This window comes from Dermacentor albipictus, unplaced genomic scaffold, assembly GCF_038994185.2.
Source record: "Dermacentor albipictus isolate Rhodes 1998 colony unplaced genomic scaffold, USDA_Dalb.pri_finalv2 scaffold_14, whole genome shotgun sequence".
In the NCBI taxonomy this organism is placed as follows: Eukaryota; Metazoa; Arthropoda; class Arachnida; order Ixodida; family Ixodidae; genus Dermacentor; species Dermacentor albipictus.
In genome coordinates, this window is record NW_027225568.1 from 10194101 (window position 1) to 10204747 (window position 10647).

At 48.3% G+C, this 10647-nt stretch overlaps 1 non-coding gene across 1 annotated transcript; it reads left to right on the forward strand.

The window, feature by feature from the left end:
• Nucleotides 1-2882: 2882 nt before the first annotated feature.
• Nucleotides 2883-2985, forward strand: LOC135913498 (U6 spliceosomal RNA). Its single transcript, XR_010568042.1, has one exon. It is a non-coding gene; the product is annotated as a U6 spliceosomal RNA (small nuclear RNA).
• Nucleotides 2986-10647: the final 7662 nt, after the last annotated feature.

Here is a 10647-nt window from a genome sequence, read left to right on the forward strand (position 1 = left end):
GGCCAAGTGTTCTGTCGTTATTACATGAGAGCCACCAAGAAATAACAAAAATGAACATTCTGGCGCGTAGTTTGATTTGGAAGCCAAATCTTAATGCAGAACTAGAAGACATGGTACGAGCGTGCGAAGTCTGTCCAAGTGTACGGAATTCAGCGCAATCAGTACCGGAGCAACCATTGCCTACAAACGCTTGAGAAACGCTTCATTCAGATGTTGCGGAAGTGGAAGGGAGATTATTGCTGCTGATGGCAGACGCGTAATCAAAATGGCTCGAGGTGAGAAAAATGCACGGCACAGCAGCCTTGGCCACGGTGCAGGCGGTAAGGCGCAGCTTTGCGGCGTATGACCTGCCGAGTGTTGTTGTGACTAAGAATGGTCCACTATTTAGATGCAGGGAATTTCAACACTTCTTGGAACAAAACGGTGTAAAGTCAGTTTTCACGCGCCCGTATCACCGTCAGTCAAATGGTGCAGTGCAAAGGTTGGTGCAGACCACGCAGAGGGGGATACTGAAATTACAGCTAGAATACGAAAGAGCTGGCCTGACGCAGTCATTACAACACCGCTTTGATAATTTCTTGTTTTCACACAGGACGATGCACAGGCCGAGAATCAGCGCCCTACGAGCTGTTTCTCGGAGGAAAACTCCGACCCAGACTGTCCATGCTGAATCTGCGCCCAATGAGTGCGGAAAAACAGAAGTGAAAAAAAATGAGCTCACGGCAGATGCAAGAAGTGGTAACAACCGTGAATTTACGCAAGGCGAAGATGTATATGTTCATACTGTTCGCAACAAAAGGGCGAATCGGGGGCCAGGGAAATTTGTAAAGAAGGTGCCAAAAGTGACGTTCCTGGTACGCGTAGGTGGGGTTCTTTCGTATTGCCATGCCGATCACTTAACATGTAAAGTGGCATTGTCAATGGCTCCCTGGTCCGAAATAACGCGGTCGGAGGACGCAGATACCCAAAGCGAGGTATTCCCCTAAATTTTACTGAGGGAGGGGGCATTAGACGCAGTCAGGTCCACTCAGCAGGCGGCGCCATCAGCAAAGAGCCAAGTAACCGAACAAACTCCCCCACAGCAGCCAGTCGGAGCAGTACCCCTGCGGTGATCTATTAGGATCCGGCTATTGCCCGAAAGGTACGGGTACCAGCGGCCAAATAAAGTGAAGAAAGATGTTGTATGTTGTAACCAGCATGGGACCACGCTTGCGGGCTCTCCAGCGCCACCATTACAGTATAGATAGCCTATCCAAGCAGGGGGGGGCAGGGTTTTTCAGATATTATGTGATGTACCGGCTAGTCGCCGTCAATATACTTCTTGTGCAACTGTAGTCTGTTTAATAGTCTACCTCTGCAATACCCAATCCCGTTCTTAGACCCGGCGGCCGCTGCCGCAGCGCACATCCCCGTGTTTTCCATTCACAACTGCCGCACGGCTGTATTTAGGGAAGATGACAGCAGGCGCAGCTGGGAGCAATGGCGTCCAGCGCGGGTGCACTCTTGCACTGCGCAGCTGACGTGCGCGATGGAATCACGTGGCCTTGCTTTCTTATATGCCGTACTTTCATTCGTCATCTGTTTTGTTCACTTTACGGACGTTAGCCAGCCCAGATAGTCCCTGCTCCCCCCCCCTATAAGACCACATCGCGCTGCCATCAGTTTTGTTCCATTTACGGATTTTAGCCAAGCCAGAAAACGCCCCTCTACCCCTGCCCCCCCCCCCGCCTGTATGAGACCACGCATACAGTTGATTCATACAGGTCGGTCAGTTAAACAGCTTCGTTGTAAAAATGTATGATTTCATAATATATGCAGCTCGTGCATGCAGCCTATGTAAGCAGCCTAAACAGCTTCGATGCTAATCTGTCACCATATGAATGTTGCGGCCCACGAATCTGTCTATTCCTTCGAAAATTTATGTCCTGCCTAAGATCCACTGCACCGAAGCTTTGTCCTTCATAGTGCCGCACCATTTTTCCACTCTTCAAGCAATCTATTCAAGCGGCGACGTACAAGTTGAGACAATTTTCTAGCCCATAACTGTTGAGTACAGTAAAGGGGGGTCGTATAGCACACGTACTTGTGCGAAGGTTCGCCAGTGCAGTGCTCATATCAATCATTCCCAGCTGTGTGCACTCTCTGGAGATCATACACTGTGGGATTGCCATGCTGAAAGCTCGCAATCTACGAGATTATGTTATTTTTTAAACTGCAAATTATGTAGGGGTTGTGTATGTTGCGAAGAAACTTCCGCTGCACTCGATGAACGTATTGGAAGCGTATGTGCGTGTTTATCCGAGTTTTAAGTGAGCGTGTAGTTATGTTTTCTGCGTAGTATACTATTCTCTGTTTTTTCCCATGAGAAATAGAAGCTAGAAAGAAACGGAGTGGGCACTATAGTTTGAATCCGCAAACACTGCATTTATTTTTTCATCTTCATTATCAGGGGTTTAAGATGTGAACTTTTGGCTCGACAGCTAAAGCTCTAGCTTAGATTGCAGCACAGAAAACTGCACTGTAATGAATAGTGCTTCAGCTATGCAATTTCCTATATCTTATCTTATAATTTGGTTCAGCAGGGTAGGGAGCGGACGATGGAGGAGCAGTATTGGTTGGAGTGCTTTGCCTGTAACCGAGTAGGCGCTGGTTGAAACCTACACACAGCCGCGCACATTTAGTGCGATTTGCAATCTTGGGATACTTCACGCACTTTGCCGTATCAGTCCATCTCTCAGCGCCTCTTCCCGACAACTTGGTTAACTTCGTAGCCCCTGGACTAACGGCTAGAGCACCAGACACCTGTTCTGAGGGAAACCGGATTCGAAACCAAAAATCGCATAGGTTTGGGTATATGCTACTGCGTATACACCGTTCTTCAAGTACTTCCAAAGTACATATACTAAAATTGGAACGATACAGAGAAGATTAGCATGGCCCCTGCGCAAGGATGACACGCAAAATCGTGAAGCGTTCCACATTTTTTGGCAGAGCAGTACTGCAGGCTCCTTTCCAACGGGGCACAACCTTTGCGGCAAATTGCAAGTCGTCAGCCTAGTCCACCTCGAGCTACCCTTCCTGACTTAGAATTACCATTCACCATCGAAGAGCTCACGGCAGCAATCATCGACGTAAACAAGCGATCATCACCTGGCCATGACGGCGTGAGTTATGAAGCACTCGCAAATCTATGTCACACATCTCGCCTACGCCTTCTGGAGTACTACAACGCCTCATGGATAACTGGGGAGGTTCCTACGGAATGGAAGCTTGCGAAAGTCATTCCTATATTGAAACCATCGAAGCAGCCAACAAATTACGCCTCCTTTAGACCCATATCTCTGCTTAGCTGCGTAGGGAAGCTATTCGAAAAAATGATCTACAAACGACTAAATTGGTTCCTGGAAACTGCAAAAGTTTACCCGGAGGAAATGAATGGCTTCCGGCAAAATAGATCCGCAATTGATAATGTCATTGCCTTGGTCTCATCAATTGAAGAGGCATTGGTCTCTGGCAACATACCTACTGCATTATTTTTAGACATTAAGGCAGCATATGATTCAGTCTATCATACAGCAATACTTGACGCTTTGGAAACCCTTGGTCTTGGAGCACGGCTCTACGCATGGATTGCAGACTATCTTCAAGGACGCCAACTTTTCATGTGTACCCCGGATGGCCCCACGGCGCTTTATGCTGTCGAGAAGGGAGTGCCACAAGGAGCTGTGTTAAGCCCGGTATTATTTAATTTAGTCCTCATCCATCTGAAAAGAAACCTGCCCCCTGGCGTCAAAATCATACTGTGTGCGGACGACATCTGCATTTGGAGTGCGGCGCGTTCCCGCAGTACCACCCAACAACGCCTCCAGAGAGCGCTAGCAAATATATCGGCCTACCTAAATCCAAGGGGTCTGAAATTGTCCCCCGACAAAAGCGTTGCCATGGCTTTCACGCGGAGGTGTATGGAAAAATACCCACTAGTGTTGGGTGGTCGCGCCCTTCCATACGTCAAGACGCAAAGGTTTCTTGGAGTGACGATCGACAGGAACCTCACATGGGCGCCCCAAGTGAAAAAACTGAGTGAGAAGATTTCCTCCGCGTCGCACGTATTCCGATTTCTAGCCGGATCACAGTGGGGCGGCACCTGTCGATCAATGGTGCTCCTCCATAAGCCCTACGTCGATGGAACACTCCGATATTACCTCCCGATCCTGCACAAAATATCTCCCACAAGCAAGAGAAAACTCGAGGCAGCACGAAACAACTGCCTTCGCGTATGTCTTGGCCTTCCGAAGGGGTCGTCCCGCTCAGGGACTGTAGCAGAAGCTGGATGCCTGCCTCTGGAAGTGCTATGTTCGCAGGAGACACTTCGGATACACCTCCGCCATGTCATTCATACGAAGACTCACTTTTTAAAGGATATTTCCAGAACCCGTGCTACATCTAGCTTTGGGCAGGCCGTCGGAAGCATATCTATTTCGATTCCTGCTCAGGCGTCACAACTTATGCCGCGAAACATTTCACCATGGACACTGTCCCCACTGGAAATCGTGCCATACATACCTGGAATCAGTGCGAAAAAGAAAATGCCTCAAGCAGCGACTTATCAGATAGCTTTAGAATATATGCACAAAGAATACGCAGCCGCAACACACATTTTCACAGATGGCTCTACAACTCCACATCGTTCATCATGCGGACTTTTTGTTCCCTCTACAGGACAACGATTCTCGTTTCGTCTTGAGCGAGCGACATCATCTACCTCAGCGGAGCTATATGGCATTAAGGAGGCCCTTGTGTATATACTTCCACAGCAGCCGCCAAAGACATGGGTGATATTCACAGACTCAAAAGCAGCCCTACAAAGTATATGGAACAGGCACAAGCGTTGCAATAATCAACCAGCAGCATTTGACATTGCTTATCTTCACCACAGGGCTAAGATTGCTGGGCATTGCATAAAGTTCCAGTGGATACCTGGCCATGCCGGCATTTCGGGAAATGAAAGAGCGGACGAAGCTGCCAGAAATGGACTCCAATACCGCAAGTTCAGAAGAACATATTTTACAAAAGCCGACGCTTCAACCATGGCAAAAAAAAATATGCCTATCAATAAAAAAACCGCATCTTGAATCTGCCGCTTCACCAAGATAACTTCCTACGTTACATTGACCCAGAAATGAGACCGAAAATTCCACGACCACTTCCTCGGCACTCAGAGACATTGTACCATCGTCTTCGACTGAACGTGGCATATACGAACAATTATCTGTACCGCATAGGACTTACTACTAACCCATACTGTGGTAACTGTCGCAACTTAGAGACAATTGAGCACATATTACTAGAATGCCCCGCGTACCGCGACGAGAGACAATTTTTTGAGCACCAAATGGACATGATTCGCCACGAACCGTTAACATTACCGAGCATCTTAGGTCCAATGCCCGGCCCTTCAAAACAGCGACGGGTTTTGGATTTATTGTTCAAATACCTGACAGACATTGGTCAAATAGGAAAACTTTAAAAATTGCATCCTTCCTATACAAAAGCATTAATTAACCCGCCATGTCACATGTAAAAATTAGTATCAGGTCCACTCGGACATTTCATATTTATTTTTATCCTGTTTTTTTTCTCCCACTCTCTTCTGGAATCTTTTAATCCCATTCCCCATCCCTATACAGAGTAGCATGCCAGCGGTTATATACGCGCCGGCAAAATTCTCTGTTCTTCCAATAAAGAGCCCCCCCCCCCTCTCTCTCTCCCGTTCTTCAAAGAAAAAACAAATCCTCCATTATTTGTCTGATGCTTGGCGAAATCTAACCCGCGTAATACGTATGTGTATTCGATCATGTGTAAATCACTGTTGCGGAGTTATCGCGCCGGAATCCGAATGACTCTAGAATTATTCCACATTTTCGCGGCCGCGGAATGGAATGGGAATGGAACGCGGATTGAATTAAGCGTATTTTGCCTGGGTGGAATGGGAATGTAATTCCGTCTTTTTCCAAAAATTGAGTGTTTTTTTCATCTCCGCGCTGTTTTTCGTCAAAATACGCCGAAGAACCAACCAGCCCACGTTCAAACATTTGTAAGTCAGAGCCTCTAATATTACAGTGAAGCTGTATATTTAAAGAGGCTTTGCTGAATCCAAGCACGGTACGTTTATAAGCAATGAGCCTACTACAATTCTGTCCTGATAGACTGAGTTGCTCCGAAGGTTGTCTAGACTCACCTCGTAACCGCGGCTCCATGTCAAGGGTATTCGTCGTGCGGAACTACGGTGGCGGCATACTCGCCTCCCCCCCCCCTCCTCCAACCTTTACGCCTTGAGATTTTTTTTACCTCAGCGGCGACTCGGGTCTGGCCACCTGCTGTCTCCCCGCCCCATCTCTTCTTTCGTTTTTGCTTTTGTCGTCGCCGGCGACTCGGACGCATATTATAAAAGCGCTTTTCTAAGTTGTGATGCCTATTGACACTGCCGCGATGCTTGGGTTCACTGCAACCTGTCGCATACCAGCTTACGCGCCGTCTCACCCTGTACTCGTCCCCTTCCTCCTTCCCCAGCCAATTCCTTTGAAATACCCTTCCCCCTGTCTAGACACACGTATGGTTTCGCGCGAAACTCAAAATAGCGCAGCACGCATTCGTACACGATGAACAGTGTGCCCTCTCCCTCCATAGAGAAAGAGAAAATAAGCTTTGAAAGTATTGGTTCGGGAAGGCAGCCGAAACGGGACAGCCCACGTAACTGGGGCCACGGCGGCGCCTTCCCGAGCCCCGACACGACCATGCGTCCGAACTTGAGGAGAACTTAGGGGAATGCCATTAAACCGCATGCTGCACTGCAGGCTAACTGCGACTAACTGAGTGTAAAAAAACACCGACGCGTAAAAGGATAGGATGAGAACAAGAAATTTCACACGGAAGCGACGATCCTTTGCTACCGTTGCTCCCGCTGATGAGGCTGTGCGGGGAATGATTAGAACTGTATCGCTGGCACATTTTCGCCGGTATTTGAGCCTCCCACCCTCCAACAATTCTTCTTCGACATTCCTTGAAGCTCTGGCCACCCCACAGATGCGAAGGGTGTTTCCTATTTCGCTCTGAAAGCGCCAATAAGACAGAGAAGCACTATCAACGACACAACAGACTACGGCACGCGGCTGGCTCCTCTTCCGTGTGTTCTGCGCAAGGCCGCCACCAGTGGCGCGCCCATCTGCGCAAACTACGTGTATATACTACAACCAATTTCCGTTCACCTCGTGAAAGGAAATATGCGGAATCATACCTATACACAAGCTTAAATGCCTACACCCAACGGGGATTCATTTGGCACGTGACAACTTAGAAACTTTAAAAGCTGTAACTTAAATCTGAAATTCTCATATCATCAACTAAGACACAAAACACATTATGCCACCAGCTAACCTTAATTCTTAACCTCACCTATTCGTCCATTCCGAAAATGTTTTCCTGCCTACTACTCAATTTAAAATACTATATCATGTTTTTACGTTTCTATCAACTGTACGTCCCCGCTCTTCCCGTATACACCTGCCCCCGTCCGATTGTGCGCACGTCACCTCCCTATTTGTTATTCCTGTTTTGATCCCGCCTTCTCATTTCTAGCTTTTTGTCTATTTTTTATTATGTGTTTTCTGAAAAACCCTCACCAACACATTGCGAAGACCCAGACGTCAGTATACCTTTTCCGGTGTCTCAGCCACACAGGTATCGCCATTTCTGTATGCCGCCGTAACGTTCTTACGTTGAGCTCCTGGGGCTAACGTCCCTTGAAAGACCATACCGCTGCCCTCCAGTTACATTGCACCCACACTCCTTGTCGCCATTTTAAGTACTTCAAAATTACTCGATGCATCGCTGCTATGCTGCTCAAGTCACTCTTCCAACTCATGTTCTTTTTTTTGTCTTTTGTGTTCCTCGCGCACTGACCGCCTGATCGGCTCTTTTAATGACACAAAAACCATGCCACCAAGGACATCCCTGAGTGCTCCCTAACCTCTCGCTTCCCCAACGCACTCCCATGCCCCCTTCTTTTTTTCTTGTTTTCGCTTCTTTTCCTCTTCGTGTCTCCCCCCTGTTTTTTCTCTCTCCTTTTCTTCCCTTTCTTTTCTCCTCGCCTTCCCTTTCTCGCGCTCTTGTCCCTTCGTCTTAGGACCGACGCTCACAGACGTCAGGCGACGGCGCTCATTACCTCTGAAGTCTCTCCCTTTAGAACCAACCACCACCGATAAAAACTGCACGTGACGTCACTGCACTAACCCTTTAAAACCAATATGTCGAGGAGGACGATGCCGCCTTTGACGAAGGTAGGTCATGCTATCGAAACGTCGGCCAGCCTTCCTCAGGCGCCTTATCCCTGTTTACAAACTTTATAGAACTGCTTCTTGTAAGAAATTTCAGTGTAAAGGTCGCTTCCATGCGTTTTCGTTTAAACTGCTCAGCTCCTTTCCGATGCTTGAACTTTCACGGGCTTAGACAGTTAGACAGAAAACCGTTCACCTTGAACAAGATCTTGGGACCATGGCCTTGTATATCGCAGCTACAAAAGGCCACAAAAGCGCTGCTGCGATATTTGAAAGATACAGGATTGAGTCAGCGTCTGTAATCCGGACTGAGTGACTGAACGATATCCCCGGTGGACTTTCTCTTCTTTCTTTAATCTTTCCGTCCCCGTTTCCCTTTCCCCAGTGTAGGGTAGCCAACCGGGCTCAGTCCTGGTTAACCTCCCTACCTTTCATTTATCATTTTCTCTCTCTCTCTTCACGGGCTTTAAAAAAATATGGGGTTTTCCGACCCAAAGCCACAATCTGATAATGGGGTACGTCGTAGTGAGGGACTCTGGAAATTCGGATCACTTGGGGTTCTTGGCGCGCACCTAAATCTAAGTAAATAGGCATACCGCATATCGCCTCCATCGTAATGCGGCCGCCATGGCCGCGATTTGATCCCGCGACCTCGTATGCAGCAGCCCCAAACCATAGCCACTAAGCAACCACGGCGTGTCATTAGCGGGCTTTCTAAGCACACACTGGCGCAGCAGAAGGCGCTATGGTGACGATGACATGACGACAATGCGGTGATTTAGAAATGACGACGATAGCAAAACGACAGCGTGTAAACAACGGCTACAGTCGAATGACGACGACTGCATGATGACGATGGTGTGATGGCGACGGTGTCAAGAAAATTGGATGGCGACTATATGACGGCCACGGTGTCAGATAGCATGAAGGCGATGGCACACAACCAGCGGCATGACAACATACCCAGTAGAACGTACCTGTGAGAAATGGAAACTCAACTATATCCGAGAGAGGTCCACCAATGCAGCACAAAACTGACCAATCAGCTCAGACATGCCAACGCTTTGAAATAAGTGCTAGGGTTTATGTGTAAAATAATATTCTCAGGTGCCCCGCAGTGGGGGCTGCGGAATAATTTTTGCCAGCTGAGTTCATTTAACGGTCAGCCAATGCATAGTGCACGTGCATTTTTGCATTCCACCCTAACTGAAATACGACCGCCGCGGTCGAGGTCGAAGCCGCAATCTCAATCTCAGCAGCGCAATCTCATAGCTACCACATGAGCTGCCGCGGCAGGTGGTGTGATATTGGTACATTTCACAAAGATCGTGCTTTTGCACCTGCATGGTAATTGCACACCGTGGTAAAACAGGCTGGCACCGGGTACAACGTTATCAGTAATGGAAGCCCCGCAGGGATATTGTGGTTAAGTGTCATGTCAAAACGTGGCATTAACGTCCGCGTTTAACCACGAAAGCTGAGGAAACCTATCAGGCCAATGGAGAAGCAAAAGGGGAAATTTTCATAGGGATACATTTCGAGAAGTCCGTTAAAATGCAGAAGAGGTAACTTTGGTTCCACGCTGGAAGCCAAGCAAAAAAAACTCAGCATTAAATACAATTTTTTATTGTCTAATAGGGCAAAATGCTGGACGACAAATGGTAATTTATGTTCTTTGTTGGGCATATTCGCGTCTTGAGGTTTGTATGTTACAAAAGAAAGACAATTCGTGGGAGTGGTGGTGAACGGCTATGGAACAGAAATTGAGAAGACCCAAAAGGACAAAATCCAAATTTAATCCAAAGCAGCGAGGTGGCAGATGCTGCCGTCGGAAAGATTGATGCTGTCACACCACGTCTTCACTCTCGACGCCTGGCGATCATTCAAATCGACTCCATGACAAGTAGACGGTACTCCATCGGGACTACTGGGTCACCTGTCCGTCCTTGCTGGTGTGTCCAACTGGGCATGGGGAAGGGCCCGAATGTCCCCCGTTGCCTCGGCTGTCGAGTATCGGGCCTTCGGAAGACGACCCGCCAAGGACGTGACGTGGCGAGTCAACGGCCCTTCCACGGCCGCGCATGCTGATGACATGGTTTCTTGGTGGTCTTCCAGAAGAACAAGGGCGGGCGCCTCTCTTCGACCGAGTTCGTGGCTCGACACCGTTCATCAGTTCGACAGGAAAGCCCTCCTGGAGGAGGAAAGCCCTGTGCTGCCTAGTCATGACGCCATAGCCAAGATAGAAGAACCCAGCATCACTGGGTACGTCTAGAGTACCTGGGGACGTGGCAACCGTTGCCGAAGTGGCCGACGC